The sequence below is a fragment of the Pristiophorus japonicus genome, chromosome 6 (assembly GCF_044704955.1).
Source record: "Pristiophorus japonicus isolate sPriJap1 chromosome 6, sPriJap1.hap1, whole genome shotgun sequence".
NCBI classification, from domain to species: Eukaryota; Metazoa; Chordata; class Chondrichthyes; family Pristiophoridae; genus Pristiophorus; species Pristiophorus japonicus.
The window spans coordinates 193,297,348-193,325,031 of record NC_091982.1 but is presented as its reverse complement, the minus strand read 5'-3'; the positions used below and the strand labels follow the sequence as shown (position 1 = coordinate 193,325,031).

At 42.7% G+C, this 27,684-nt stretch overlaps 1 protein-coding gene across 4 annotated transcripts in view; it reads right to left on the bottom strand.

The window, feature by feature from the left end:
* The window catches only part of tbl1xr1a (TBL1X/Y related 1a), a 213,089-nt gene that overhangs the window by 67,502 nt on the left and 117,903 nt on the right, over window positions 1–27,684 (bottom strand). The window contains exon 1 of one of the 4 annotated variants that reach the window (XM_070883511.1): window positions 8,784–8,804. The exons of the other annotated variants lie outside the window; for them this stretch is intronic. The gene's annotated coding sequence lies outside the window, so the exon portion shown is untranslated. Of the gene's footprint in view, window positions 1–8,783; window positions 8,805–27,684 lie in introns of those variants that run through there. 4 annotated transcript variants of the gene reach the window in all.

The window sequence follows — 27,684 nt, the reverse complement described above, 5'->3', positions numbered from 1 at the left end:
CTCCCTCTGTCTCCCTGCATTGGTTCCCATCCCCCTGCCATATTAGTTTAACTCCTCCCCAACAGCACTAGCAAACACTCCCCCTAGGACATTGGTTCCGGTCCTGCCCAGGTGCAGACCGTCTGGTTTGTACTGGTCCCACCTCCCCCAGAACCGGTTCCAATGTCCCAGGAATTTGAATTCCTCCCTGCTGCACCACTGCTCAAGCCACGTATTCATCTGCGCTATCCTGCGATTCCTACTCTGACTAGCACGTGGCACTGGTAACAATCCTGAGATTACTACTTTTGAGGTCCTACTTTTTAATTTAGCTCCTAGCTCCTTAAATTCGTTTCGTAGGACCTCATCCCTTTTTTTACCTATGTCGTTGGTACCAATGTGCACCACGACAACTGGCTGTTCTCCCTCCCATTTCAGAATGTCCTGCACCCGCTCCGAGACATCCTTGACCCTTGCACCAGGGAGGCAACATACCATCCTGGAGTCTCTGTTGCGGCCGCAGCAATGCCTATCTATTCCCCTCACCATTGAATCCCCTATCACTATCGCGCTCCCATTTTTTTTCCTGCCCTCCAGTGCAGCAGAGCCAGCAGACTCAGTCTACTCAATCTATCATCATAAGGTAACCCTCTCATCTCCAGAATCAGCCTAGTGAATCGTCTCTGTACCCCCTCCAAGGCTAGTATATCCTTCCTTAAGTAAGGTGACCAAAACTGCACGCAGTACTCCAGGTGCGGCCTCACCAATACCCTGTACAGTTGCAGCAGGACCTCACTGCTTTTGTACTCCATCCCTCTCGCAATGAAGGCCAACATTCCATTCGCCTTCCTGATTACCTGCTACACCTGCAAACTAACTTTTTGGGATTCATGCACAAGGACCCCCAAGTCCCTCTGCACTACAGCATGTTGTAATTTCTCCCCATTCAAATAATATTCCCTTTTACTGTTTTTTTTCCCCCAAGGTGGATGACTTCACATTTTCCGACATTGTATTCCATCTGCCAAACCTTAGCCCATTCGCTTAACCTATCTAAATCTCTTTGCAGCCTCTCTGTGTCCTCTACACAACCCGCTTTCCCACTAATCTTTGTGTCATCTGCAAATTTTGTTACACTACACTCTGTCCCCTCTTCCAGGTCATCTATGTATATTGTAAACAGTTGTGGTCCCAGCACCGATCCCTGTGGCACACCACTAACCATCGATTTCCAACCCGAAAAGGACCCATTTATCCCGACTCTCTGCTTTCTGTTCGCCAGCCAATTCTCGATCCATGCTAATACATTTCCTCTGACTCCGCGTACCTTTATCTTCTGCGGTAACCTTTTGTGTGGCACCTTATCGAATGCCTTTTGGAAATCAAAATACACCACATCCATCGGTACATCTCTATCCACCATGCCCGTTATATCCTCAAAGAATTCCAGTAAATTAGTTAAACATGATTTCCCCTTCATGAATCCATGTTGCGTCTGCTTGATTGCACTATTCCTATCTAGATGTCCCGCTATTTCTTCCTTAATGATAGCTTCAAGCATTTTCCCCACTACAGATGTTATACTAACCGGCCTATAGTTACCTGCCTTTTGTCTGCCCCCTTTTTTAAACAGAGGCGTTACATTTGCTGCTTTCCAATCCGCTGGTACCTTCCCCAGAGTCCAGAAAATTTTGGTAGATTATAACGAATGCATCAGCTATAACTTCCGCCATCTCTTTTAATACCCTGGGATACATTTCATCAGGACCAGGGGACTTGTCTACCTTGAGTCCCATTAGCCTGTCCAGCACTACCTCCCTAGTGATAGTGATTGTCTCAAGGTCCTCCCTTCCTACATTCCTGTGACCAGCAATTTTTGGCATGGTTTTTGTGTCTTCCACTGTGAAGACCGAAGCAAAATAATTGTTTAAGGTCTCAGCCATTTCCACATTTCCCATTATTAAATCCCCCTTCTCATCTTCTAAGACACCAACATTTACTTTAGTCACTCTCTTCCGTTTTATACATCGGTAAAGCTTTTACTATCTGTTTTTATGTTTTGCGTAAGTTTACTTTCGTAATCTATCTTTCCTTTCTTTATTGCTTTCTTCGTCATTCTTTGCTATCGTTTAAAATTTTCCCAATCTTCTAGTTTCCCACTAACCTTGACCACCTTACACGCAGAGGGGTGATCACGGCAGATTTGAGGATTTGAGGGAGAGGGGGACATATTTGAGGAGAACCGTTAACAATGTCGGCTAACTTCAATTATCATAATCAATCCAAATATAGTCAATCCTAGGTCAGGGATTCAAACTAAATTCCATAATTTCATTATGCAACTTCTCACCCATGTTGAAGAAGTTTGAAGCTTTTACCTGATCAAGATTATTCTCACCAATATGCTGTTTAGTCTGGACTTACGTTTTTTTTTGATGGTAGGTGGTTGTGCTGACATCCATATTCTAATATCATGATGCAATGCAAAGTCATTGGCCTAGAAATTGCGGTCGGAGGCTTCCTGCGGTGGATGCTGCTGACCCAATTTTTTTTTACAAAAGTACCTGGTGGCCCCGGAGGAACGCAGACTTGCTCTCCGAAGCCTAGATGCGCAGCCCAGCGTATGGGCCCACGTATTCCAGGAGTGTATGTGCGGCCTGGGATCACGTGAACCGGATCAACCAATGAAAATGGCGTATCCCCATTCACAGTAATGGTGAGTTCCGTTTGTACAGAGATTACCATTTCTAGGAATTTGGATACTCCAAAAACACAAACATTTTAAATAAATAAGAAAAACACTTCACATGTAAAATTAATTGAAATTGAATTTAATTAAATGTTTTAGACAAAAAAAATTTTTTTTGAAATTTTTTATATGTTTTAATAGGGGTAAAAATAAGCTTACCTTAAATCGATTGGGTTTTTAAATAGAAAAATAAAATTAGCAATAATTTTTGTATCTTTTAAAACTCTTATGCTGGTAAAAGCAGGCCTTACGTCTCTGCCCGTGATGGCCCTTCTCCCAGGGACGCGTTGGAACTGTCAAAAGACATTGAGCGCCAAGAACCGGCACTTGCGGGGCCTCTACAGGTGCGTGTGTACATCGTACGCGCCCGTAGGGACCGCGATTTTTGGCTTATGTATTCTATATATATTCCAAAACCTATTTTTATTAAATGAAGATAACATGCCATTGAGTGGTAGCCTGGCAGAATGCTCTCAATTTTAGCTGGGCTCCCAAGGCTGAGCAGGAACATCAAGCAGAGGTGATGCACTTAACCATGGGGAGTGAGACAATCTGTGCCATTCGTCCACAATTTCTAGCAACTCTGTCACAGACCTGAAAGCAGATTGCCTGCCAACTCAGTCAACTAGAGATTAGTGCTTGGTATAGGATAGATTTAAAAAGAAAAAGAAAAAGATTTTGTGAAGCTTCAATAGAGTTGCTATTTTAAATAAGTAACCATCATAAGTATTTGATTGGCAGCAGAGTTGGATCCAGCTTCACAGCTTTCTCCTCCCCCCACCAATTTCATCCCCTCAGGAAGGAACTTCTGGTTCCACAAGTATCACCTCTGGCACGTCATATAATTGCTATTCTTCGTGTCAGCCTGAATAATTAGTGTTGGCAAGCTATTTGACTTTGAAGGCCATCAGTTAAACCCAATCCTCTTCTCGTCTGATGTCCACACAAGTCTGCTTCCAGCTGCAGCCATCAAGTGCAGGAATACTGCCAATTTTCTGCTTACTCAGTCAGACACTGAGACCCTTACAGCTGCCTGTCTGAGATCCGCTAAGTCAGCACAACCCAAAGAGTTGGGATTTTCTTGGTCTGTATGATCAGCTACTGATTGGATAAGCTCTTTCTAAGCAAGAGCAACTATATTCAAGTTACTGATGCTTTTCACAATTCAGCCGCAGACACTATTCCCTTTTTGATTATTTCTGTACAGAAGAACGATGTCCGCTACCACCCTCTGATGGGAGTTTTCATCATTTGTTGTGAACTGAGTTAACTTTAAATTATCTAAATATGGACAACTGGAACAGTGCTGGTCTCTGAGTTTTACAATCTCTTAAATTCCATGAAAGGCATATGAAGTGGCCTGTTCTTTTTGGCAAAGACAGTTGACAGCATAAAGAGGGTTAGCAAACTATTTTCAACTTCAAGATCTAGGTGGAGTCTGTTACAGGGCCCTGGTGGAGTGCAGTTCAGACAAATGGGACAGAATCTCCTTTTTCCATGTGAAACAAGCTTGGGAAGTTTCCACTCAGTTCTAAGTAGCTGCAGGCCACAACACAAAACAGTCCATAATTCAACACTGAACTAACAGAGTGACCAACGTGATAGCTGCAGGAAATACTGAAATTGACACTGGTGTAGCGGACTACTGACCTTAAGTATTATGATACTCCATTTGGGCAGGCAAGAAGTCGTTTAACAGACCACATTATAAATGTTCAAATCCCAGTGCCATGGAATCTACACTATTTGGGGCCAAGTTTCAGCCTGAGTTGCTCCTGTTTTTTTGGAGCAACTGTTTAGAATGGAGTATCTTAGAAATTTAAATTCTCGGCATTTAGTTTGCTCCAGTTCTAGTCAGTTAGAACAGTTTCACTTTGGAACAGAATTTTTTTTTCAAAAGGGGGCGTGCCCGGCCACTTACGCCTGTTTTCAAAGTTTAGGCAGTGAAAACTTACTCCAAACTAACTTAGAATGGAATAAGTGAAGATTTTTGTACGTTCGAAAAAACCTTGTCTACACTTTAGAAAATCAGGAATAGGTTACAAATTAGGCGTAGGGAATGGGGGGGGGGGTGTTTAAGGGAAGTTTACAAACATTAAACACTTCAGTTTTACAAATAAAGAGCCATCATCAATAATAAATGATAAATACATCAATAAATCAACCAATAAATCAATCAAAAAAAATTAATAAAAATTTTTTTTAAATCAACAAAACAAAACATTTTCTACTTACCGACTGCAGCATCGGGAGTCCTCCAACAGCGTGCTGGGACGGCCCCCCCAGTGTGTCTCTATCTCTGTCTGTCTGTGTGTCTCTCACACTCTGTCTGTCAGTGTCTGTGTTTCTGACGGGGAGGAGAGGAGGGGGGAGAGGAGAGAGAAGGAGGAGGAGAGGGGAGGAGAGAGGAGGAGGAGGAGGAGGAGGAGGAGGAGGAGGAGGAGGAGGAGGAGGAGGAGGAGGAGGAGGAGACGGGAGGAGAGAGGAGTGAGGGAGGGGAGGAGAGAGGAGTGAGGGAGGGGAGGAGAGAGGAGTGAGGGAGGAGAGAGGAGTGAGGGAGGGGAGGAGAGCGGAGTGAGGGAGGGGAGGAGAGAGGAGTGAGGGAGGGGAGGAGAGAGGAGTGAGGGAGGGGAGGAGAGAGGAGTAAGGGAGGGGAGGAGAGAGGAGTAAGGGAGGGGAGGAGAGAGGAGTGAGGGAGGGGAGGAGAGAGGCGTGAGGGAGGGGAGGAGAGAGGCGTGAGGGAGGGGAGGAGAGAGGAGTGAGGGAAGGGAGGAGAGAGGAGTGAGTGAGGGAGGTGAGGAGAGAGGAGTGAGTGAGGGAGGTGAGGAGAGAGGAGTGAGTGAGGGAGGTGAGGAGAGAGGAGTGAGTGAGGGAGGTGAGGAGAGAGGAGTGAGTGAGGGAGGTGAGGAGAGAGGAGTGAGTGAGGGAGGTGAGGAGAGAGGAGTGAGGGAGGTGAGGAGAGAGGAGTGAGTGAGGGAGGTGAGGAGAGAGGAGTGAGTGAGGGAGGTGAGGAGAGAGGAGTGAGTGAGGGAGGTGAGGAGAGAGGAGTGAGTGAGGGAGGTGAGGAGTGAGGAGAGGGAGGGGAGTGAGTGAGGGGAGGAGAGAGGAGTGAGTGAGGGGAGGAGAGAGGAGTGAGGGAGGGGAGGAGGGAGGGAGGGGAGGAGAGGAGGGAGGGGAGGAGAGAGGAGAGGAGGGAGGGGAGGAGAGAGGAGGGAGGGAGGGGAGGAGAGAGGAGGGAGGGAGGAGAGGAGAGAGGAGGGAGGGAGGGGAGGAGAGAGGAGGGAGGGAGGGGAGGAGGGAGGGAGGGAAGGAGAGGAGAGGGAGAGAGGAGGCTGAACGGCCGGGCCCAAGACTTCGGGCTGGATTTACAGGTAGGTGGCGTCGGGTCTCGGGGGGGGGGAGTCGCGGAGGTCGGGGGTGTGGGAGAGTCGCGGAGGTCCGGGGATGGGAGAGTCGCGAAGGTCGGGGGGGGAGTCGCGGAGGTGGGAGAGTCGCGGAGGTGGGAGAGTCACGGAGGTGGGAGAGTCACGGAGGTGGGAGAGTCACGGAGGTGGGAGAGTCACGGAGGTGGGAGAGTCACGGAGGTCGGTTCCCCGGGGGGGTGGGCGGAGGTCGGGTCGCCGGGGTGGGGGGCGGAGGTGAGCCTTATCCACGCAGCCCCAGTGAGGCTATTCGGCCAGGGCTAGGGGCTGCGTGCTTCGGGCCCCTTCCACAGTTTTGGGCGCCTGGAGCTACTGCACATGCTCGTCCACTGTAGCGTGCATGTGCAGAGGTCCAGGCACTGTTTTCAACGCAGGGTACCTGGCTCCGCCCCCCACAGCTCATGCTGCGCCGCGCCCAGCTCCAGAGGACCTGCAGGGAGCCGGAGACTAGGTGAGGTTTTTTTAGACGTTGTGGCGCGAAAAACAGGCGTACACAAACTTGCGAATACACTATGGGCAAAATATGTTGCTAACCTGCATGTTTAGCTTTCCTGCGGCCAGAACAAATGGCAGCTAGCAACAGTAGTTTTAATTTGCTGCCAGTAACGCAGCTTCTTCCAAAGAGATCCAGGAAAATCAATTCTTTAGTCAGTTCTAGTCACCTTCAAAATTAACTAAGCCACCTCATTAACCGCACAACTCTGGCACTAAATTCAGGTTTGCCATCTGCAGTGTTGGAATGATAAAAGGCATTTATTCTCGATCAGGATATGTTACATCTAACCTGGGAGTGATGCCAGCAATTTTAGAGTTACAAGTTAAAAATTCCATTACCCAGTGTTAATATGCCTCACCTTGTAAGCACAAAGATCCACTACAAACTAGGAAAAAGAAGTAGGGTTAGACTTTCCTATGAGCCCCTCAACGTTCGATTGCCATCTCAGAAAAACCGCTAATGTTTGGTAAGTAATGCTGGTGAGAAAATGGGCGTTGCCCCTTTATTCTCAGCGGTTTTCTCGATAGTTAAGGGGAAACTGAGTAAAATGGGCGTTTTTTTTTTTAAACGTTGTCCGAGGCTGCGGTTGGGCCGAGGGAGGGGGGGAAACTTTTTTTTTTTAAATCTCAATTTAAAAAAACGTAAAAAGCATTCCCAAGACACTTTTACACCTAATCGGCGTTTTAAAATTAAAAAAAAATAAAGAACCTTTAACTTACCTTACTTTGCAGAGTACTCACCTACCGCCCTGGTTAAGCAGCTTTTACAGGGCGGTTCCTTCAGCCATCTGGAAGAGTTTCCGTTGAGGCCAAACCTATGCCCTGACGATTTTCTCGGCATTGCACATCTGTGGTTTGGTCTCGGCAGGCATTTTCAGATTTGGACAATACCACTAAAAAAACTAAGGGGGAAACTTTCACCGGGCGGAAAATCAGCTGTACCGCCGAGAAAATCGCCGAGAACCCACTGAAAATAATAGGAACGTCTAACCCGTAGAGTCTAAAACATATATACTCACAGATATACATACTATTTAGGATATAGTTTTGTGTATAAGCAGGGCAGGGGGAGAAGGAAAGGGAGAGGGAGCCTTCTGCTCATCTTCCAAATCCCCTGACTTTTCCTTCACATTGTGCCCTCTTTTCCCTTTGCTAGCCACTTTTCTCCCTTACCACCTATTTCCCCTCTCCATCCATTCTGCCCCCTTCACATCTATTCTGTCTCTTCCTTCCTTTCCGAGTCCAGTGACAATTGCATCAGACAAATACCCGCATCTTTTCAATCAAGGCTAAGGGATGGGGTTGTTGTGTACTGCAGGCAGTAACTCTCGCAAATTTCTGTTCAGAGTGAAGTTCAACCTTGCTATAAGCACTCTATGAAAACCACTGATGCAGAGGGTCCTGTGCTGCATAATCTTATCAACATCCAGTGGAAACTGAAAAGTGGCTGCCAAGCTGTGGAAGAACCCAATGCCTTCTTCCAGCCATGCACTACATACAGAGCCTGCCTTGGCCGGAGCTCTTAAAGCGAAAGACCCAGAAGGCAAGAGTTCAATATCAATGATAGAAAACTTCTCCATTGGAATTCCAGTGTTTTTTTAAGATTTGTTACCTCTGGACCTGAGAGCTATTCCATCGCTCTCTTGGCTTGCCTCCCATCTTCCACCCTCTATAAACTTCATCTCATCCAAAACTCTGCTACCCATATCCTAAATCACACCAAGCCCTGTTTACCCATCACCTCTGTGTTCACTGATCTACATTGGCACCCAAACCTGCAACACCTCAATTTAAAAATTCTCATCCTCATTTTCAAATCCCTCCATTGCTTTGCCCCTGCCCATCTCTATAGCTTCCTCCAGCCCTACAATCCTCAGAGATCTCTGTGCTCCTCCAATTCTGACCTCTTGCACATCCCCTATTTTAATCACTCCACCATTAGCGGTTGTACTTTCGGCTGCCTAAGCCCAGAGCATTGGAATTGCCTCTCTAATCCTCTCCGCCTCTCTCGCCTCCTTTAAGACATTCCTTAAAACCTATCTTTTTGAACCAAGTTGTTATCTGTCCTATTGGTGCAGAAATCTCAGTCTCTTCTTCCCGTGGGCATGCGACTAAAAAGAGAAAAGATGCGCACTTACCTTTTGGTCAAATGATCACCAGAGATCCCGGTCCTGAGGCCTCCTCTTCTTGCGCAACGGAGCATGTTCACGTTGGGACGTCCGTAGGAGTCACGTGAGCCTAGACACCCAATCACGGTAAAGTATTTTCTCATTCATAGTAATAGGAATTTCATAAGTCCTATGAATGAGAAACATCCCCAAACACTACATAAAACATTAACACCTCACATAAATACATTATAGAAATTACCGTTGATAGAAATGTTTTTGAAAACAAAATATTTGCCGATTTAAAAAAAAAAGTTTAATTATGGTTTAAAATTAAATTACCTGAGTAGGCAGGGTTTTTAAACATAAATATGTATTTAAACTCTTATGCTGGTAAAAGTAGGCTTTGTGCCTGCTTTACCAGGCGCAAGAGTTTTAAGGACATTTGCAGGACAAGTGATGGGCAAATAGCACAATCTCTGCCGTGAGAATGTCCTTCGCCTCGAGATACGGCCATCTGTCAAGTCAGAAACTTGACAGATCGGAAAACCGGCTTTTCCGATGCCTTTCCAAATCCGTACAGACCCGGGGAGGCCGGAATTTCAGGGCCAGTATCTCCTTATTGTGGCTTTGTGTCCAATTTTGTTGATAATGCTCCTGTGAAGCACCTTGGGACATTTTACAATGTTAAAGGTGGTAGATAAATGCAAGTTTTTGATGTAGCTTTGAACTGCGGACTACATGCTGAAACCTGACCCCAAATGCCTGGAGTTGCAATAGGCAAAGTTATTCAGTCTTCAACTGAAGCTGAAATTCAAAGCCTGGTCCAGGCAAATACTAAAGTACATTTATGGTGCTTGCCTGCACCACTTTCAACTGTAAATTGCATTTTTATTTTTCAAGTGAAAGAGAGCAACTTCACATTACATCCAGCAGCAAGAAGCATGAAAGACTGCGTTGGGGGACAGTTGAGATGAATCGCACATATATAAAACTCCAGAGACAAGCAGTGTCTCTACGATTTATCTCAGCTGGATGGTGGGTTTATCCTACACATCAGAAGTTATGACCCAACTATAACAATGCTTTCATCCTGCATCTTGAGTACTATATCCAAATATGGTCACCAAAACACATGGGAGACACAAGGGTTCTGGAGGCAGTGTAGTAAAGCATCACAAGATCAATCCTATGGGCCCAAGTTTCCACATGATTTGCGCCTGATTTTTAGGAGCAACTGGTGGAGAACGGACTATCTTAGAAATCGCAATTCTCCACATTTTTTTTTCTGCAGTTCTAGTCAGGTAGAACAGTTCTACTTTGGAACAGAATTTTTTCTTCAAAAGGGGGCGTGTCCGGCCACTGACACCTGATTTCAAAGTTTCCACAGTGAAAACGTACTCCAAACTAAAGTAGAATGGAGCAAGTGAAGATTTTTGTAGAACTGAAAAAACCTGTTCTACACATTAAAAAATCAGGCGCAGGTTACAAATTAGGCGTCCAGAACGAAGTGGGGGGGGGGGGGAGGGAAGTCATTAACTTCTACAATAAATCCTTATTTATACTTCTACAAATAAATCCAACCTGAATAAACATTTATAAGCAAAGAAAAGATTAAATAAACCATCTTCCTACCTGTGTGAAAGTGCTTCAGCCATCGTTCGTTCCCGCGGGGGCGGGAGCCGTTCCGTGCGTTCCCGCCGGGGCCGGGGGGGGGGGGGGAGGAGAGCCGTTCAGTGCGTTCCTGCCGGGGGGGGGGGGGGGGGGAGAGCCGTTCAGTGCGTTCCCGCGGGGGGGGGGGGGGGGGGGGGAGCCGTTCAGTGCGTTCCCGACGGCGGGCGGGGGTGGGGAGGGAAACGGCTGCCTCAACTTTCTGAGGCTTTCTCACTGCTGCAAGAAGCCTCAGTGCTGATGTGCTGATGGCAATGTGCTTTTATTAAAAAATGTTCAAAAACTAAACACCTACAAAGAACTACAAAAATGGCCGAGTGCCAATGATTTTTTCACACTGTGCGTGCGCGAACGCTCCAACGCGCACGCGCAGCGTTGCCGGCAGGAAAAAAACTAATTTAAATAGTACCCGCCCCCTCCCACTTCCAAAATCGGCGCGAGTGTAGGCTCCGCCCCCCGGCACGCCGCGCCAGGCAGACAAGGAGCTGCAGGGTGCTCGAGAATAGCACGTTTTTTTCGTGTGGAAACTTGGGCCCCTGGTGTCAAAAGTCTGTGTAATGAGGAAATACTGGAGAATCCTGGGCTTATCATAGAATCATGGAAACTTACAGCATAGAAGGCGGCCATTCGGCCCATCTTTGAAAGAGCAGTCATGTTTAGTCCCACACCCCCGCTTTTTGTCTGCAACCCTGCTAAGTTCCTCAACCTCAAGTACCTGTTTAACTCCCTTTTAAAGTTATTTTCTATGATCTTTTCTGGGCTCTAAAACTTAATTTAGACCCCTCACATATTCCTCTGGGGATTCTTGCCAGCAAGTGGAACACAGCATGTGCCGCAGAAATGCAATGATCGCACAAAGTTTATTTCACAGCCTTCTATCTAGATTTTTTTTTTACTTGCTGTTATGCTACAAAGAAAATAAATGCTCCTTTAGATGGGAATAATACTGACACACTACCATTGCATCCTTTGATAAACTAATTTCGCAGGTGGCTGCGTGTATTGTATGTTGAATGGTTTATAACTGCTCTATTAGGATTATAAATATTAATGCACACTTAAATAGATAGGATTTACCCTGGCGCTGCAATAGATTCAGTACTTTTCATTCTCAAATTACTATTCCTTAATTATTGGTGTTTGTCCAAAAATACTTGCAGTATGCTGGAAAAGAGGCATCTTGGAGATGATCTTCGAGAGTTATACAAGATAAAGAAATTGTAAAGGTAAATATGGAATATTACTTTAAATTGCGAGGGTAGGAAAATGGGACATGGGTTCAAACTAGTAAAAGGTAAATTCAGGATTGAGGTTGTAAAATTCCTCTTCACATAAAGTGATTAATGTATGGAACAAAACTCTAGGAAGAAGAGTGGAGGTGAAAAACCTGGAATCTTTTAAGAAACAACTGAATATTGCAATGGGAGCATTTGGGAATCCTTTTGGATGACTGATTTAAGATGGGCCGAATGGCCTTCCTCAACCATTTTAAGTGGGGAATAAAATAATGAAGTGCTATGCTATTATAAATTCCTTTCAACAAATATTAGGAATCCCTGTTTATTTTTTACAAGTATTTTCCCAAAGTAGCATCAGCTCTATCAAAATACTTCAAATTATTTAGTTCCCTATTGTACTGAACAAAATAATTAATTTCCAGTGGACATTGCCGAATAATTAAGTTTTAATACTGTAGTTATAGTTACTACATTATCCAAGATATATGCAATTATCAGTCATTATGTTGGAGTCATCATTCCACTACAAATCATGCAATAGTTCCACTTTCAAGCCATACACACCCCGAAGCAAGCTAGAGGACTCCTGCCCTCCCACAGCCTTTGTACACACCAAAGTAGTAGCCGCCTCTCCCTTGCTCATCATTGACACCACATAACAAACAGCAAAAGGAAACTACACCAGGATAGCATGGGAATAGTTCGTCTTGTTTGTAAACCGGAGGTCAGCTGGCCTCCAAGTTGCAGTCAAGATAAAGAGGGAAAACTCACAAAGCAGAAATGCGAGTTGACTAGAGAAGACCAGATGCAGTTGAAAGGCAGTAGCCATATTTGCACTTAATTACAAGTTGCAAAAACTATCCTTATTCTAAAGAAGATGATTTTCCCAGCCAGTGTAAACAGATGGATTAGTATGAACATTCATTGGCATCCAATGATTTTTTTTTAGAAATATGATATACTATAATCCATAATATATTAAAAGTTTAGTACATAGCAAGCATTTTACGCACATTTACACATTAATCCCATGTCACAACTTTTCACGCCTCCCACCATCACACCTGTCATGTCTAGAGGATAATTCCTAGGTATTACTTTTAACCTGGGGATGAGGATATGGCTGAGGGCACGAGCTAAGGGAACAAGTGGCATGGTAGGGTGCAGAGGGCAAGACGTTGATCAGAAAGATTAGGGGAGACAATATCATTGAGGGGACACTGGAAAGGATTGTGGAGAAGATGTGCTGCATCCTGAACCGATCCCCTCCCTCTAAAACCTGCCTGCAGCCACAGTCCACTTCCCCACCACACACAATCAAAAATCTGACCTGCAGCCCCAACAGAATCACTTCCCACATCCAACAGTGACTACAGTGGCTGTAAAGTGCTTTGGGACGACCTGAAAGAGCTATATAAATGCCTTTCTTTCCATCACCCAACCCAAAGCAACCCTGGCAGATTGCTCCAGCGCCAAGTGTCACCACCTGAAAATGCGATTTGCCGCCCTCCGTAACTCCCATCCCCACCTGACCAGCACCAAAGACTGGAAAATGCGGCCTGCGGCGGCTCCCTTCCTTGCCACGGCACACCACCTCCCACCTGGAAGAAAAGAAGAAAAGTGACAAAGAAGCAGAACAGCACCGAGAAACACAAGGAAGAAAAAAAAAGAGACAAACAGACAGAAGTAGCAACACAAAGACAGCAGAAACAGCAAGAGCCCAACTGCTCTGATTTAGCATGAACAATGCCTTAGTAGATCCATTTGTATATAAATACAAGCACTGGATAAAGATTGCATCTCCCTTTTACTTACAATGAATGTTGGACAATACTGGGCAATATTTGATGCTAAATATTTAACAAGTTTTTCACTCCTCCAAATGGCACAGTGGTGTTGATTTTCTAGATGTGCTGCCTGGTAATGTACACAAAACCCATACTATTTAGATGTCTCAAATTACACATGCCAAACAAAATTCCACCAAAATGGTCTTCAGAGTTACAACGGTTTAAGGACTTGGCAAAGCCTATGCGAGATAACCAAAATTCTCCTTACTACAATTTTTTTTTTTTAAACCAAGGGTCAACAGAAGAATTTTATCAGCAATTATCTTCACTCACTGCCGTATAATGCATCGCATTGACCTTTAAACACACAGTAAATAGAAGTACTGGAGTCCCAGTGTGAAAATCACTGAATTGAAAAAAAACGTATTATCCATTCCTATCTTAAACTTACAACTCATCTATAAAATATGACTTCAACTAGTCATGTAGTGACTAACATGCTCAGGGTGCAATACATACTGAACACCATACAAGTAAGAAAACATTGCAAGGCTATTAGCATACTTGGAAGACTGGATGGCAAATTGAAAACAAAATCTTAAACAGTTTAGTAATTTAAATTCAAAGATAGTCTTGAACGGACTCACAAATAGCTTTCATAATACGTCGTTTTTCATTCTCCTCTTCCCAACCTTGACTCCTGGAATGACAGATCCGAGGCAACTAAACTTCAGTGTGTAATGGGAAGGTTAACTGAAAGTATAGTCTGCCCTCAGGAAGAAACCTAAACGTGTCAAACCAAATAGAGCTCATTGCTCCAGTTTAAAACATAAATGTAAAAAGCTATGTGCCTGATGTTTTATTTACAGGTTACTGGGTTCTAGCTTTACAATTTAATTCAAAAATAAGGACACTTCCAATAAATAACAGCGTAGCTAATTTCCAAATCTGTAGACACCAGATCTTCAGATAAATGAGACCACTTTGCTATTATTTCTGAAGGTCTCCCTTTTCTTGTACTGTTGCCCACCTGTTGGTACATGCTATATGTTCTGTGCTTCAATAAAAGAAGTAACTATTGGCCTAATTTAAAGAGAGACAATGGGAGATAAGACAAGAAAGAACTTATCACAACACTGAATACCATCTGCAGTCAAATCATAATTAATCAGCACATCAAACTGGTGTCAAAAAGGTCACGGAGAACATCTAGATGAAGAGTAAATTAGTGGTTAGGAATCAAATGCACGTACAACAGAAGATTGGAAATAGGTTATTAGCAGTTACGCAATTGGTTCAAGACCATGCTGAAATTGAGATAATTTGGAAAGTGAAAAAAAAATCACAACCCAAACAAGAACATTTTAGTGTGTATTTAAACATTTCCTTCACTTCATAGGGAAAAAATAAATTCTTATTTTCTGTGCGATTCAAGTTCCGATGAATGCATGTTGCCCTGGCTCAATCATCCTGGCACTCATCTCCTGACCTCCTCTTGCAACCACAATTTCCCTGGCCACGTAGAAGGGATAGACCTAAATAACTGTACTCGGCAGCAGCTCCAGAGTACTGTGAAACTCATCACTCACTCTTCACCCAAACCACAGGACACTGCCGACTTGAGAAAAAGTTCAGGATCAGATGAGGACGACAAACTGAAACCCCAGCAAAGCTAGGAATAGAACACTGAAGATTGGAGCTGAAGAAAGCACAGAGCACCAACATAACAGGGAAGCAGGATGCCACAGGTATGCAGCTGCATGGGGAGCCAAGAAAGTTGAAATATCCAAGTATAGCAGCAAGAGTGTCGTGGAGGGTATACTTGGGTATAATGTGTATATGTACTATTTAATTTTTGATAGCAAGAATATACCCACTTTTTGATAGCATGTAATTAAAGGTATATGGAGTGCAACTACTTTTTAAATTTTGGAGGTTAAGCTCTGCTTCCAAAGCACAAAGTGACAGTTCACATGTTTAGTTGGCCTTCTGATATTTAAGGGAGTATTAGGGACCAGCCAATAAAATAGGACTGCAGCCTTTTTTGGTCCAGTACTTTCCTATGTTCCTATCTTTATCCTCCCAACCACGATTCAATTAAACCAATTTAGATAATATACAGAACGTGTGTGTGTGTGTGTGTGTGTGTGTGTGTGTGTGTGTGAGACCAGAAAATATAAATGCAGCAAAAATAGTGGAAGAAAGGAGAACTCCAATCAACTATTGGGATTCCACCCATGAAGCTGCGCACACAATCTTAACCAGTAATACATGAAAAGAATATTGGCAAAGGGTTTTGTGCGACATCCATAAAAGTCACCAAGCAACCCATCAAGCCAGATTCCTAAACTCCCCAGTGACCTTAACATTCACTGGTGCTTGGATTTCCATGAAGCATAGTCCTTCAGTACATCCCATTGAGATGGCGTCAGAAGAACACCCCCTACCAGCCAAGTTAATGTGGACTATGGCACTATTGCAGATATTCCAATCCAAGAAAATTATGTCCCTGAAACTGAGCAAGAAGAAAATAAAAATAAAAATCTCATTACCATTCTTGGCCCACTGTTATCAATTGGCTAGCACATCAATGGCAACCTCCACAGAGGTTACATACAAAACACTGACATTTTAGTGCCACAAACAGACATGATAACAAAAATAGATGAATACATACAAAAATATCCAAGAGCAAAAAGGATGGTGAGAAAATAAAAGCACAGGAGCAAAAGCCCAATAAAGAGAGATAAAAGAATGACAGCAATGAGAGGCAAGGAAATCCAACATTTTTGGTGTACCAAAATGAGGAATCCTAGATTAATAGCATTATTTGTTCTCTTACCCAAATGCATTAAAAATTGCACTACAAATGTCTACTTACCCCTATAGACTGAAACTTCATTCATGTTATGTTGAAAGCTTACACATTTATTTTCCTAGACCACATCCATAACTTCTAGCAAACTTCAACATACACAGACAAAATTGTGATATAATTCAATGTTGCTGCTAGGCTCACGTACCAGTACCAATAAATTACTAGAACAAATTGCAATTGAAATATACTTTAATGTTGAACCACTATATTTCTTGTCCAATAATTGTAATTCAGTACATTAGACCCTTCTAGCTGTTAACACTATTATACATGCCTAATATTCCTGCTTGTGCTCAAATGGGCGTTCTTGCTCGTATAGGTGCACTTTGCATTTTCTGTTATCAATACCAATTTTCCTATAGTGCCACTAATTAAGGTTATTATATTGGATGGGTGATGCTGCATCACTTGATCAGGAGGGTAACTGTACAAAATAGTACACGATAAAGAGTTCAATACCATTAACTTACAAGACTTAATAAAAAGTTGCACGCTTCGGATTGTAATAAAGATATGTAAATAAATAACATTTTATTACTCTTACTTGAATGCAATTATTAAAACAGAGTTGCAAAGCTTGTTTAAGAGTAATTCAAAATGTAGTAAAAAAATGGGGACAAAAATAACCTTTAATTTTCCATTAGGTAACTCAGAACCAATTACAGAGCCTCCAAACATTATTTTTGATCACGGTTTACACCAATTCGTAACATGCTCAGTGTTTGCAGGTGAGACAGACGACCGCTTAATGGATAAATAATTGTACAGAAGATGGCATTTTTGTTGAGATTTTTTAATGATACCAGAAACGTAACTGAAAGTGCCTGATATTAAAACATGTTCAGAATAGCCTGCCTCACAGTATCAGTGCACATTAATTGATATATATGAACCCATGATTGGTGCTGAAACTGCTGGCCATCAAAAACACCTATTTTACAAAATATTTGCATTTGTTGAATCCAAGACACAACTTTCGATCTTAAGGTTGATAAAATTAAATAAAATTTAATTTATGCCTTCCAGGTTGATGACCTGGCACTGACAGTTTGACTTTCTAAATGCAAAAATATATCAGTGCTCAAAACTGATGTTGGTCCACTACATTAGTGCAACTGGCTAGTAATTTTGTTGCGCTATACTTTCAAACTGTTACCACAGCCTAGAAGCTTAGTGCATGCTTCTCACAAATTCCTTCAAAACGCAAAAGTATATGTATATGGGTTACAATGGCCCGGATTTTGTGGTCAGTGGAGAAGCGCCGGTGCTCGCTGCTGATCTGAAAGAAAACTGCCCACAAAGATTCAGTGAGTTCTGTGGCGTCGTTTTCCCCTATTATGATGTCAATGTCATTCTGGCGCCATCTATTGGGGATTTTTAGCATCAAGGAACAGTGAAGTCATCGAGCAGGCTAAGCAGCCAATCACATTCAAGAATTTTCAAACAGCAAACCAGGAAGTGACTAGCAGGTTTTTATCATTCACTTTTTATAATTTTACATAAAGTGAAAAGATTGGGACATACACATGGATGAAGGTAGAATCTGAAATATCAAACTTTAAAAAATAAAATAAAAATTAATTAATTCTATGGAATCATGGAATGGAGAAATGTGACATTCTACAAATATAAAATTAGTTTTTCAGAGCCAGAGAGGTTGTTCAGCACTAATTATGACTTAGTATGCTACTAAAAACCCAATTACACCTCATTCAACAAGGCTTAACTTTTTCAAGGGTTTTTACAGCAAAAATAGAGTGCAAAAAATAGGCGTTCAGTCAATTCAGTAATTTCTAATTGATTTCCGTCTACGAAGACCGCAACAGCGCACCTTGGGGGGGAGCAGGGTATCACCGACAGCAACTTCAGCTTTTCCACGTTTAAACACGCATGTGCAGACTCCCAAAGTGGCCGTTTGTTGTTTGAGTAATGATGCCGAACACTGACACTTTCGCCGTAATTACAACTGCAAATTCTGGGCCGATGTTTTTCTTTATAACTGCAGAACAGATCTTTTGGGCACCTATGGGTCTTGCTATCTGGCAGTTCTGTAACTTAACTTGAGAATCCTGATAATACATGCAACATTCTGTTAAACACTTTTCTGCAATCTATTATTAAGTTGTAATCCAACAGCAACCAAGAGCTACTGATGTTTCATTTTTGTTATTGATAAAATTACTAGTAGCGGTACAACAAACTTTTACTATACTGCACAAGCCTTCTAGATGATCTCTGATCAGTTAACTCCTGGTTATACAGTTGCAAATGAACATATGGGCATCATTAATAATGAACATGACATTCTCTCCACTAAAAGTTTCCAGTCATAGCATCTGCAATTAAGACAAAGCCCCCTTTTATATTTGCTGTTTTTCAGCAGTTGGCCCAAGACAGAAGAAACTTCTAATGTTGAGTTCAATGTCTGATAACTAAAATATGAAATTTTTAAATGCAGCATAACCAAAGAGGAAGTGGTTTTAGCTTTTGGAATAGACCGTGATCATTTACTACTATAAACTCGAGCTGCTTATGACAACTCACACAGCCAAACCAGCTATTACCAATTATGGATATTAGCCAAAGTCAGCTGCTAGTGAAAAGGAATACTCTAATAAAAAAAACTTCTTAAAAGCCCAACTTTAGTCACTAGTTTTCACATTCATTTTTTTACAGATTAAAAATCAAATCCAAATAATTTGTCCTGAGACAGTCACAAGACGGCATGCAACACAGAGAAAACAGCCTGCAATTTCCTGTGTATTTGTGGCCAGAGACGTGCAAATTGGCACAAATATGCGGCCTAAAAGATTGCAGAATTTTGGGCGCAAGTGAGTTATTTCCCCTCTGGTTATGCTGTATTAAAAATTTTATTTTTAGTTATCAGACAGTGAACTCATCATTAAAAGTTTCTTGTGTCTTGGGCCAACTGCTGAAAAAAGGCAAATATCAAAAGTCTTTGTCATACCTGCAGATGTTATGACTAAGTACAATACGTCCAAATCTGAAGCTTTTATGATTGTCTATTGATCCCTCCACCCAACCCCATCTCCGCCTATAATAATAAGTCCCAGCCCCAAGTTACAGTCTTATACGCAAGTTTCTTGCAACTCTGCTGGCTCAGAAGCTCTCTTCAAATTATGACCAGATTTTCTGGCACAGCAGGAAACAAGTAATTTTCCTGGTGTTTTATTGCAACTTTGAAGCAGTTTTTTTTATTTTTTTTAAATTATCCTCACTGGCACCTGCAGTGTAGGTTTCTCGGAATTCATTTTTATGACACAAGTATAAGTCACGTTAAAAATTGAAGTGCTTCCCCAAATACACATGTTGTGCCTAATATGCATGAATGATGATTAAATGAGTTGAAACATTTTTTCATACAAAAAGAAGAAATGTGTGTGTTGGGCACTTTCCTTTGGCTTGATATGTCAGTGGGAATCGTGTAAACTATGCCAATTTTACATTTGGGTGTATTCTAATGAGATTCACAGAAAATTTGAACATAACTTTACATCGGCAGATTGGGTGCTTTTTTTTTTAATGGTTCCAACTTCCAGGTTGTGCTCACGGAGGAAACTCCCAGCCAGCATTTATTTGAATATATCCTCTTCTGCACTGATTGCTGTAAAGAGTGTCAAAATGTTAGGAATTGTTACACTTCAGATGCCGAGAGAGATAATAAGCCATAATAAATCAGTTTGTGTAATGTGTATATGAATCACATATGCTGATCCAGGTGGTTAGTAAATTCATGCTTTAAAAAAAACTTGAAACCCTTTTTGTAATGTACATTTGTACATATTTTAAAAAGCAATTATGATCCAATGGCGAGGTTCACCCTTCACATGCAGTAGATTAAAGAATATGGATTGGAATGCAATGTTTTTTTGATCTGCACCAGAGGAAAGGAAGGAAGGATGTGTGCTGCTAGTGAGGCTGGTATTCTATTATTTACAGTACAGTTTATTTTATGAATTGCTTATTTTGTGTGCATGAGAATTTGTCCCAAGGGATTCCCATTTATTTGCATAATGTTACCTTTGTATCAGCAAATTATTTCCTGCAGTATATCCTGTATTTATAGCAAATAATTTAGTGCTCCAACCTGGAGGTCCAAGGTAACGTATTCTACAAATAGCTGGGATTGCCTTGGGTGCAATACTGTGCACTCCATCACTGCAGAGATTCCACTACATTAAAGTGTTTTGGGGGAATCACAGTCTGATCTGCCTCTTCCTTATTTATCTCTTGTTCAATCTGCATAAATATCTACTGTTGTCTGCTTTCCGTCGCAACGTCGGATAATGCTGCTGAGAGATGCGGCTATCCCAAATCTTCCGAGATGGGAAGCATAGACTATTCTCACTGTAGAGAATACAAGAGATGAGGAAAAGTAAAGAAATACGGAAATCAAGTTGCAGGAGGGGAAGAGAGGAGACGGCAAAGCGCCACCATTGGCATAACATAAGGGATGGAGTGAGAAACGAGAAAATCAGAGGTAGATATGTGGAATAGCCAGATGTAACGATCTCAGATTAGATCTGCATGGATTCGAGAACTAAGAGAAAGCAACAGTAATGGAGGGGAGGGGAAAAGAGGAGAACTAAGCAGGAAACAAAGAGGGGGGGGGGGAGAAAGAGTATTTACAGGAGACGTCTGATCAAGATATAGGATCTACTTTTGTTAATTTGTTAATTGTAGCAAAAGTGTATATTAATTTCCAGTGTCCACAAAGTCTTCATTTGAATCATTTAAAAACATTTAGATACAATAGTAATTAAAAAAGAACTTAAATTTATACATTGTGCCTTTCCTCAGGACATCCCAAAGTGCTTCACAACCAATGAATTACTTTGATCTGTAGTTAGTTATAGAGACAATTGCAGCAACCAATTTGCACACAGCAAGGCCCCACAAACAACAAACAAGATCAGTTAATCTGTTTGTGATGGGGTTGAGACATAAATGTTAGCCAGGATCCTGGGAGCAATTAACATTGGGGGTGTTGTCAACTGAGTGAGACTCATGTTTCAAGGACTGGAGGCACAAACACCACTAATATAACTGTCTGTCCCACCTGTGACAGAGACTGTAATTCCCGCATTGGACAGTTCGGTCACCTAAGAACTCACTTTTAGAGTGGAAGCAAGTCTTCCTCGATTGAGGGACTGCCTATGATGATGATGATGAAAATGAAAGTTAAGATCTTGCTGAGAATTTGGCATTGTGTTTCTTCTCTTTTTAAAAAGAGAACCTTGCTGTGTCTTTTAGATTCTATGTAATAAGCCTAATCAAGAAGTTTTATCTTTTATGCATTGCTCTGATACTATATTATTTTCCACATTCAGAGGTAACGGGATAGTGGGCATTCTGTATATTCTCCAATGAGCTGTGACTGTGATTCAGGGTTAACTGTTAAATCTGTCTGTAAACCCATACATGCTGGACAAGAGGGACAGGGCTACTTATGAAAGCTGTAAACACAAGAGAAAATGTTGTGGAAAAGCCTGAACACTAAAATCTTTTTAGATGCAGCAGTGAACTACAAGTATTGCATTTTTATGTCAATATGTTGAAATTACACATTGTACTTTGAAAATATTAAAGGTTACTCAAGGACATCTATAGCTCTGCAAGTGCACTGTCAGCCAGGGAGTAGTTCATGGAATGTGTGGGTTAGAGGAGAAAAAACAAATTCAAAACAGATGAAAAAAACCTTAAAAAGCACACACTGTTATAGCTGATATAGTTATTGGCTCAATTTTCACCAGCAAAATATTATGAAAGAGCAGATTCTTGAACAGAATGCTAGTTCAAGGCTATAAATGTAATAGATAATATCTACGGCCATTGAAACACAAGTCTACAGAGGGAAAGGGGAGTAAAGAGAAACCTGAAGGAGGATGTGTCGAGGGACAGATAGCAGCAGGATAGAGGTGGAAGGTAGTCTGAGAGTAGGCATGGAGAGAAAAATGTTGTAATAGATTTTTGTGATCACAATCCATTCAGTATTATGTTCAATCTGTAGCCATTTCTGACCCGAAAGGTGCATTCAGATTCTAGTTAAGAATGTTAGATGTTTAAATAAGAAAATCCTATACAGCAATTCCAGTCTATAAAGAACTCCTTCTTTTCTAATTTAACGATTACAGTTATTAGATCACAGCAGCATTGTATCAAGTTATTTCCCTTAACATGAAGTACCACTATTTCAGGTCTTTTTTCAAACTTGAACTCATTCCAGTTTGTCTGGAAGCACCCAATTAAGCTTGTTTGGTATGAGCTAAGTGTTTCCAATTGCTGTACATCCAGGTACTTACGTCCAGACTGAGAAAAACAACAGAAATGGGGGCAGACGGGGAGGTGGATAGTTGGCGAGAATAAAGGTGAAGTCATCTTTCCATTATGCTGCTACCAAGAGAGTTACATTTTAGTGTATGTGTTTTCTTGCTATGAATTGGTATACAAGGTCACAATACAAGATTAAATTGTGTGTTATTGTCAACACCTGGAGATATGTAAAAATCAAGTAGTACTGTACAAATGTTGCCCTAATAACCTTGTGTCAAATTATTCTGCTGGTAGACAAACTATTCTTTTGTTTCCCCCTTCCCCCTACTACTATTTTTCAAATGGTTCTCCATTTACAATGATGATACAAATATGTTGGGCACCTATTAAGTACTTTTATTTTAGTTGCAAATTTGCCTCCAAGTATGTGCTAGTTAATACTGGTATGCATCAAGAGTTGCTTAAGGGGGAATTACATATGCTCAACTGGATGAACTGGACTTTTATTTCCCACTATATAAAAAGTGATGATGTAAATAGGAACAGTTTCAGGCTCCCTATGGAGCTTTGTATTTTAAATCCAGAGCAAAACAGAACAAAGTGGCTCTCAACAACTGACTTCAATTCAGATAAGCCCGCTTTTCATGGCATAAGACTGCCACTAATTTGGCAGCCCAAGTTCTAAATAATCCCAAGTTAAAAACAATATCAAAACTAATGCCATTGCCTGTTGAGTGTGCTTACTTTATCAAAAAATGAAACAACATTGATAGAGAATATAAATATTTTGGGGAGAGCCCATTATGTTTAGAATGAAATATTTTGAAATGTGATATGAGTAAGAGTTCATAGTTACAGGCATAAAGTGAATGAAAACATTACATGTTGAAAATCTAAACAATTTTTCGATATCCTGTTTCCCCAATCTGGAGTAGAAAATGGAGCAATAACTGATCTTCTCAAAACATATAATGTTTTGCCATAATGGATAAACTCTCTTGTTCATTAGTGGATAGTCTTTGTAACTTCCTTTTTTTCAGTTCAATTTTGAGTATTTAAAATATATATTGGACCTCCCTAATCCGGGACTCCCTTATCAGGCACCACCCTTCGTCCGGCATGATTCTAGTGGCCGGGGGCGCATGTGCAGAACACGGCTGACCTCCACCCCGACTTTGAGGCCTGCCGACATTCGGCCCTCCTGGGGGCCGCAACAACACGCAGCCCGCCCTGGGCACCAACCTCCTCCGCACCCCCCCCCCCCCCACCGACCTCAAGCCAATTGTCCTCCCCCCCCCCACCCACACACACCCCGCCCTCGGGCTGACCTCCCTTTATCCAGCAAAATTCCTTATTCAGCACAGGCCAGGTCCCGAGGGTGCCGGATAAGGGAGGTTTCAATCTGTACAGCTAATCAATTGCTTTCATTTGCTGAAATAATCAGGCTGTGCACTTCAAATGAAAGAACGAACTTGCATTCATATAGCACATTTTAAGACCACAGAACTTCCCAAAGCGCTCACAGCCAAGTGTAGTCACTGTTATGTAAGGCAAACAGTGCAGCCAACTTGTTACAGCAAGATTCCACACAGCAAAAGATAAATTATCAATTAATCTGCTTGTCAGTGTTTGAGGGAAAAATGTTGGCCAGAAACCAGGAAAACTCTGCTGCTCTTCTTCAAATATTGGCATCAAATCTTTTACACCCACCAAGGGGCAGACGGACCCTCAGTTTAATGCCTCAACTGAAAGACGGCACCTCCAACAACAATGCGGTAGTCCCTCAATGCCAGGATACCTGTGGCATTGCTACTGCAGGCGGGTGGAATGTGCAGCCTGTACAACAATCCAAGTAGAAAAACTGAGAGGAACATTACTGGCGCAAGATGCAATAACACAAACTCGGCATAGCTGGAACTGTTCAACTTAACAGGCTGCATCTTTCTTTCAATGTTTCTAATTCCTATCCCATTAGACATATCGGGAGTGTAATAGTTACATCCAATATAGTGATGAACAAAAGTTTCAAGTTCTATACTTTTCAGACTGAATATAAAATATATGCTAGAGATTATCTCTCGGGTGCATACAGCAAATAATCCACTCAGTACACTTTTGTTCAGTTTAATACAAGCCAGAAAGGTCCCAGATCGGATTTTTGCTTTGTGCTAAATTAATTGATGGGGTGGAAGGGAAGAAATCAGCCAGGGTAGATCAGATATTAATTCTTGTTGACAAGTGCATGTGTAGACGTCAGCTGAAGCCAATGGGAAGATCAAACTTGGGTGTGACTCCTTCATGGTAAAATGCCCGGTCAACCACGTTGCTGTGGGTCTGGAGTCACATATAGGTCAGACCAGGTAAGGACGGCAAATTTCCTTCCCTGAAGAACATTAGTCTATCCGTCCTCCAAGTCCCTTGCATCCCCCATCCTCCCCTAAAGACATGGATTTACGCTGCAAAATGGTTCACATGCCAGCTGCTGTCTGGTATTTTGCCCAAGTATAGGCCTAAGCTGCAAGACGAAGAGAAAGAGGTTGTAAGCTAGAGAACTGCTCACGTCCGCCAACCATTTGTCCAAATGAATCGTAATCAGCTACTTGTCACAGTTGTATGTTTTTGCTGTATAATTAATGTGTTATATTCCATCTTAAACTTTGATTAAACACAATATACCCACTATATTGGTTTGCACTCGAATCTGACTATCCTGACCAGAGATAGCCATAGAGGTTATTTCTAACACCATCTCCAACCTTCCTTTCCTCTCCAAAGTCCTTTAACGTGTTGTCACCAAATTTGTGCCCATCTTTGAATCCCTCCAATCCAGTTTCCACCCCTGCCACAGTATGGAAACGGCCTTGAACAAAGTCACAAATGACATCTTTTGTGATTGACAAAGGTGGACTATCCCTACTCATCCTTCTTGACTTGTCTACAGCCTTTGACATCATCCTCCTCCAACACCTCTCCACCATTATCCAGCTGGGTGGGACTGCATTCGCCTGGTTCCATTCTTATCTACCTAATCGTAGCCAGAAAATCTCCTTCAATGTGTTCTTTTCCCACTCCCGCATTGTTATCTCTGGGGTCCCCCAAGGATCTATCCTTGGCCCCATCCTATTTCTCACTTACATGCTGCCCCTTGGCGATATCATTCAAAAACACGGCGTCAATTTCCAAAAGTACGACACCTAGCTCCAACCTCACCACCACCTCTCTCGAACCCTCCAAGGTCTCTAAATTGTCACACTGCTTGTCCAACATCCAGTATTTTTCTCTAATTAAATATTAGCAAGACCGAAGCCATCGTCTTCGGACCCGTCACAAACTCCTTTCCCTAGCATCTGTCTGAGGCTGAACCAGCAAAAGTTGTCATATTTGACCATATATCGTGACGTAACTAAGACCGCCTATTTGACGGAAAAAAAATCAAAGAGCAAGTTATTATTTAAATGGTGAAAGATTGCAAAGTGCCGCAGTACAGCGGGACCTGGGGGTACTTGTGCATGAAACATAAAATGATAGTATCCCGGTACAGCAAATGATCAGGAAGGCCAATGGTATCTTGGCCTTTATTGCAAAGGGGATGGAGTATAAAGCAGGGAAGTCTTACTACAGCTACATAAGGTATTGGTAAGGTCACACCTGGAATACTGCGTGCAGTTTTGGTTTCCATATTTAGGAAAGGCAGTTCAGAGAAGGTTCACTAGGTTGATTCCGAGGATGAGAGGGTTGACTTATGAGGAAAGGTTGAGTAGATTGAGCCTAGAGGAGGAGGCGGCGACAGTCCGGGGTCGGAGGCCTATAAAAAGGCCGTGAGTTCAGGAGTTCGGCAGCGTCAAGGAGGCGGCGACAGTCCTGGGTCAGAGGCCTATAAAAAGGTCGCGAGTGCAGGAGTTCGGGCAGCGTCGAGAAGGAGGCGATAGTCCAGGGTCGGAGGCCTATTAAAAAAGCCATGAGTTCAGGAGTTCGAGGAGGCCGCCAGCTGGTGCAGCTACAGGGAGAAGGCAAAAAAGTAGAAAGAAATAGAAAGGTGACATCACAGCCAAGGGGGTAAGTAATTGGCTGGTGATTGGTGAGTAGTTTTTCTTTTTTCTCTTCTATAACAGCGAGTAAACTTTAGCATTGTTGTTGCCAATTTAAGTGCATCTAAGGGTTAAGTCATGGCAGAAGAGCTCGGTCACATGCTATGCTCCTCCTGTACCATGTGGGAACTCAGGGGCAGTTCCGATGTCCCCGACGACTAGGTGTGCGGGAAGTGTATCCACCTCCAGCTCCTCACGGTCTGCGTTGCGGAATTGGAGCTGAGGGTGGATTCACTCTGGAGCATCCACGATGCTGAGAATGACGTGAGCAGTGAGTGTAGCGAGTTGGTCTTACCACAGGTGAAGGGTCCACAGCCAGATAGGGAATGGAAGACCAGCAGGAAGAGCAGTGCAAGGAAGGTAGTGCAGGGGTCCCCTGCGATCATCCCCCTGCAAAACAGATACACCGCTTTGAGTACTGTTGAGGGGGATGACTCATCAGGGGAAGGCAGCAGCAGCAAAGTTCATGACACCGTGGCTGGCTCTGCTGCACAAGAGGGCAGGAAAAAGAGTGGGAGAGCGATAGTGATAGGGGATTCAATTGTAAGGGGAATAGATAGGCGTTTCTGCGGCCGCAACCAAGACTCCAGGATGGTATGTTGCCTCCTTGGTGCAAGGGTCAAAGATATCTCGGAGCGGGTGCAGGACATTCTGAAACAAAAAACATTAAACCGTGCCCCCGATCTGGGGAATGAATCCCAAAAAGTTAGTTTGCAGGTGCAGCAGGTAATCAGGAAGGAGAACGGAATGTTGGCCTTCATTGCGAGAGGGATGGAGTGCAAAAGCAGGGAGGTCCTGCTGCAACAGTACAGGGTATTGGTGAAGCCGCACCTGGAGTACTGCGTGCAGTTTTGGTCACCTTACTTAAGGAAGGATATACTAGCTTTGGAGGGGGTACAGAGACGATTCACTAGGCTGATTCCGGAGATGAGGGGGTTACCTTATGATGATAGATTGAGGAGACTGGGTCTT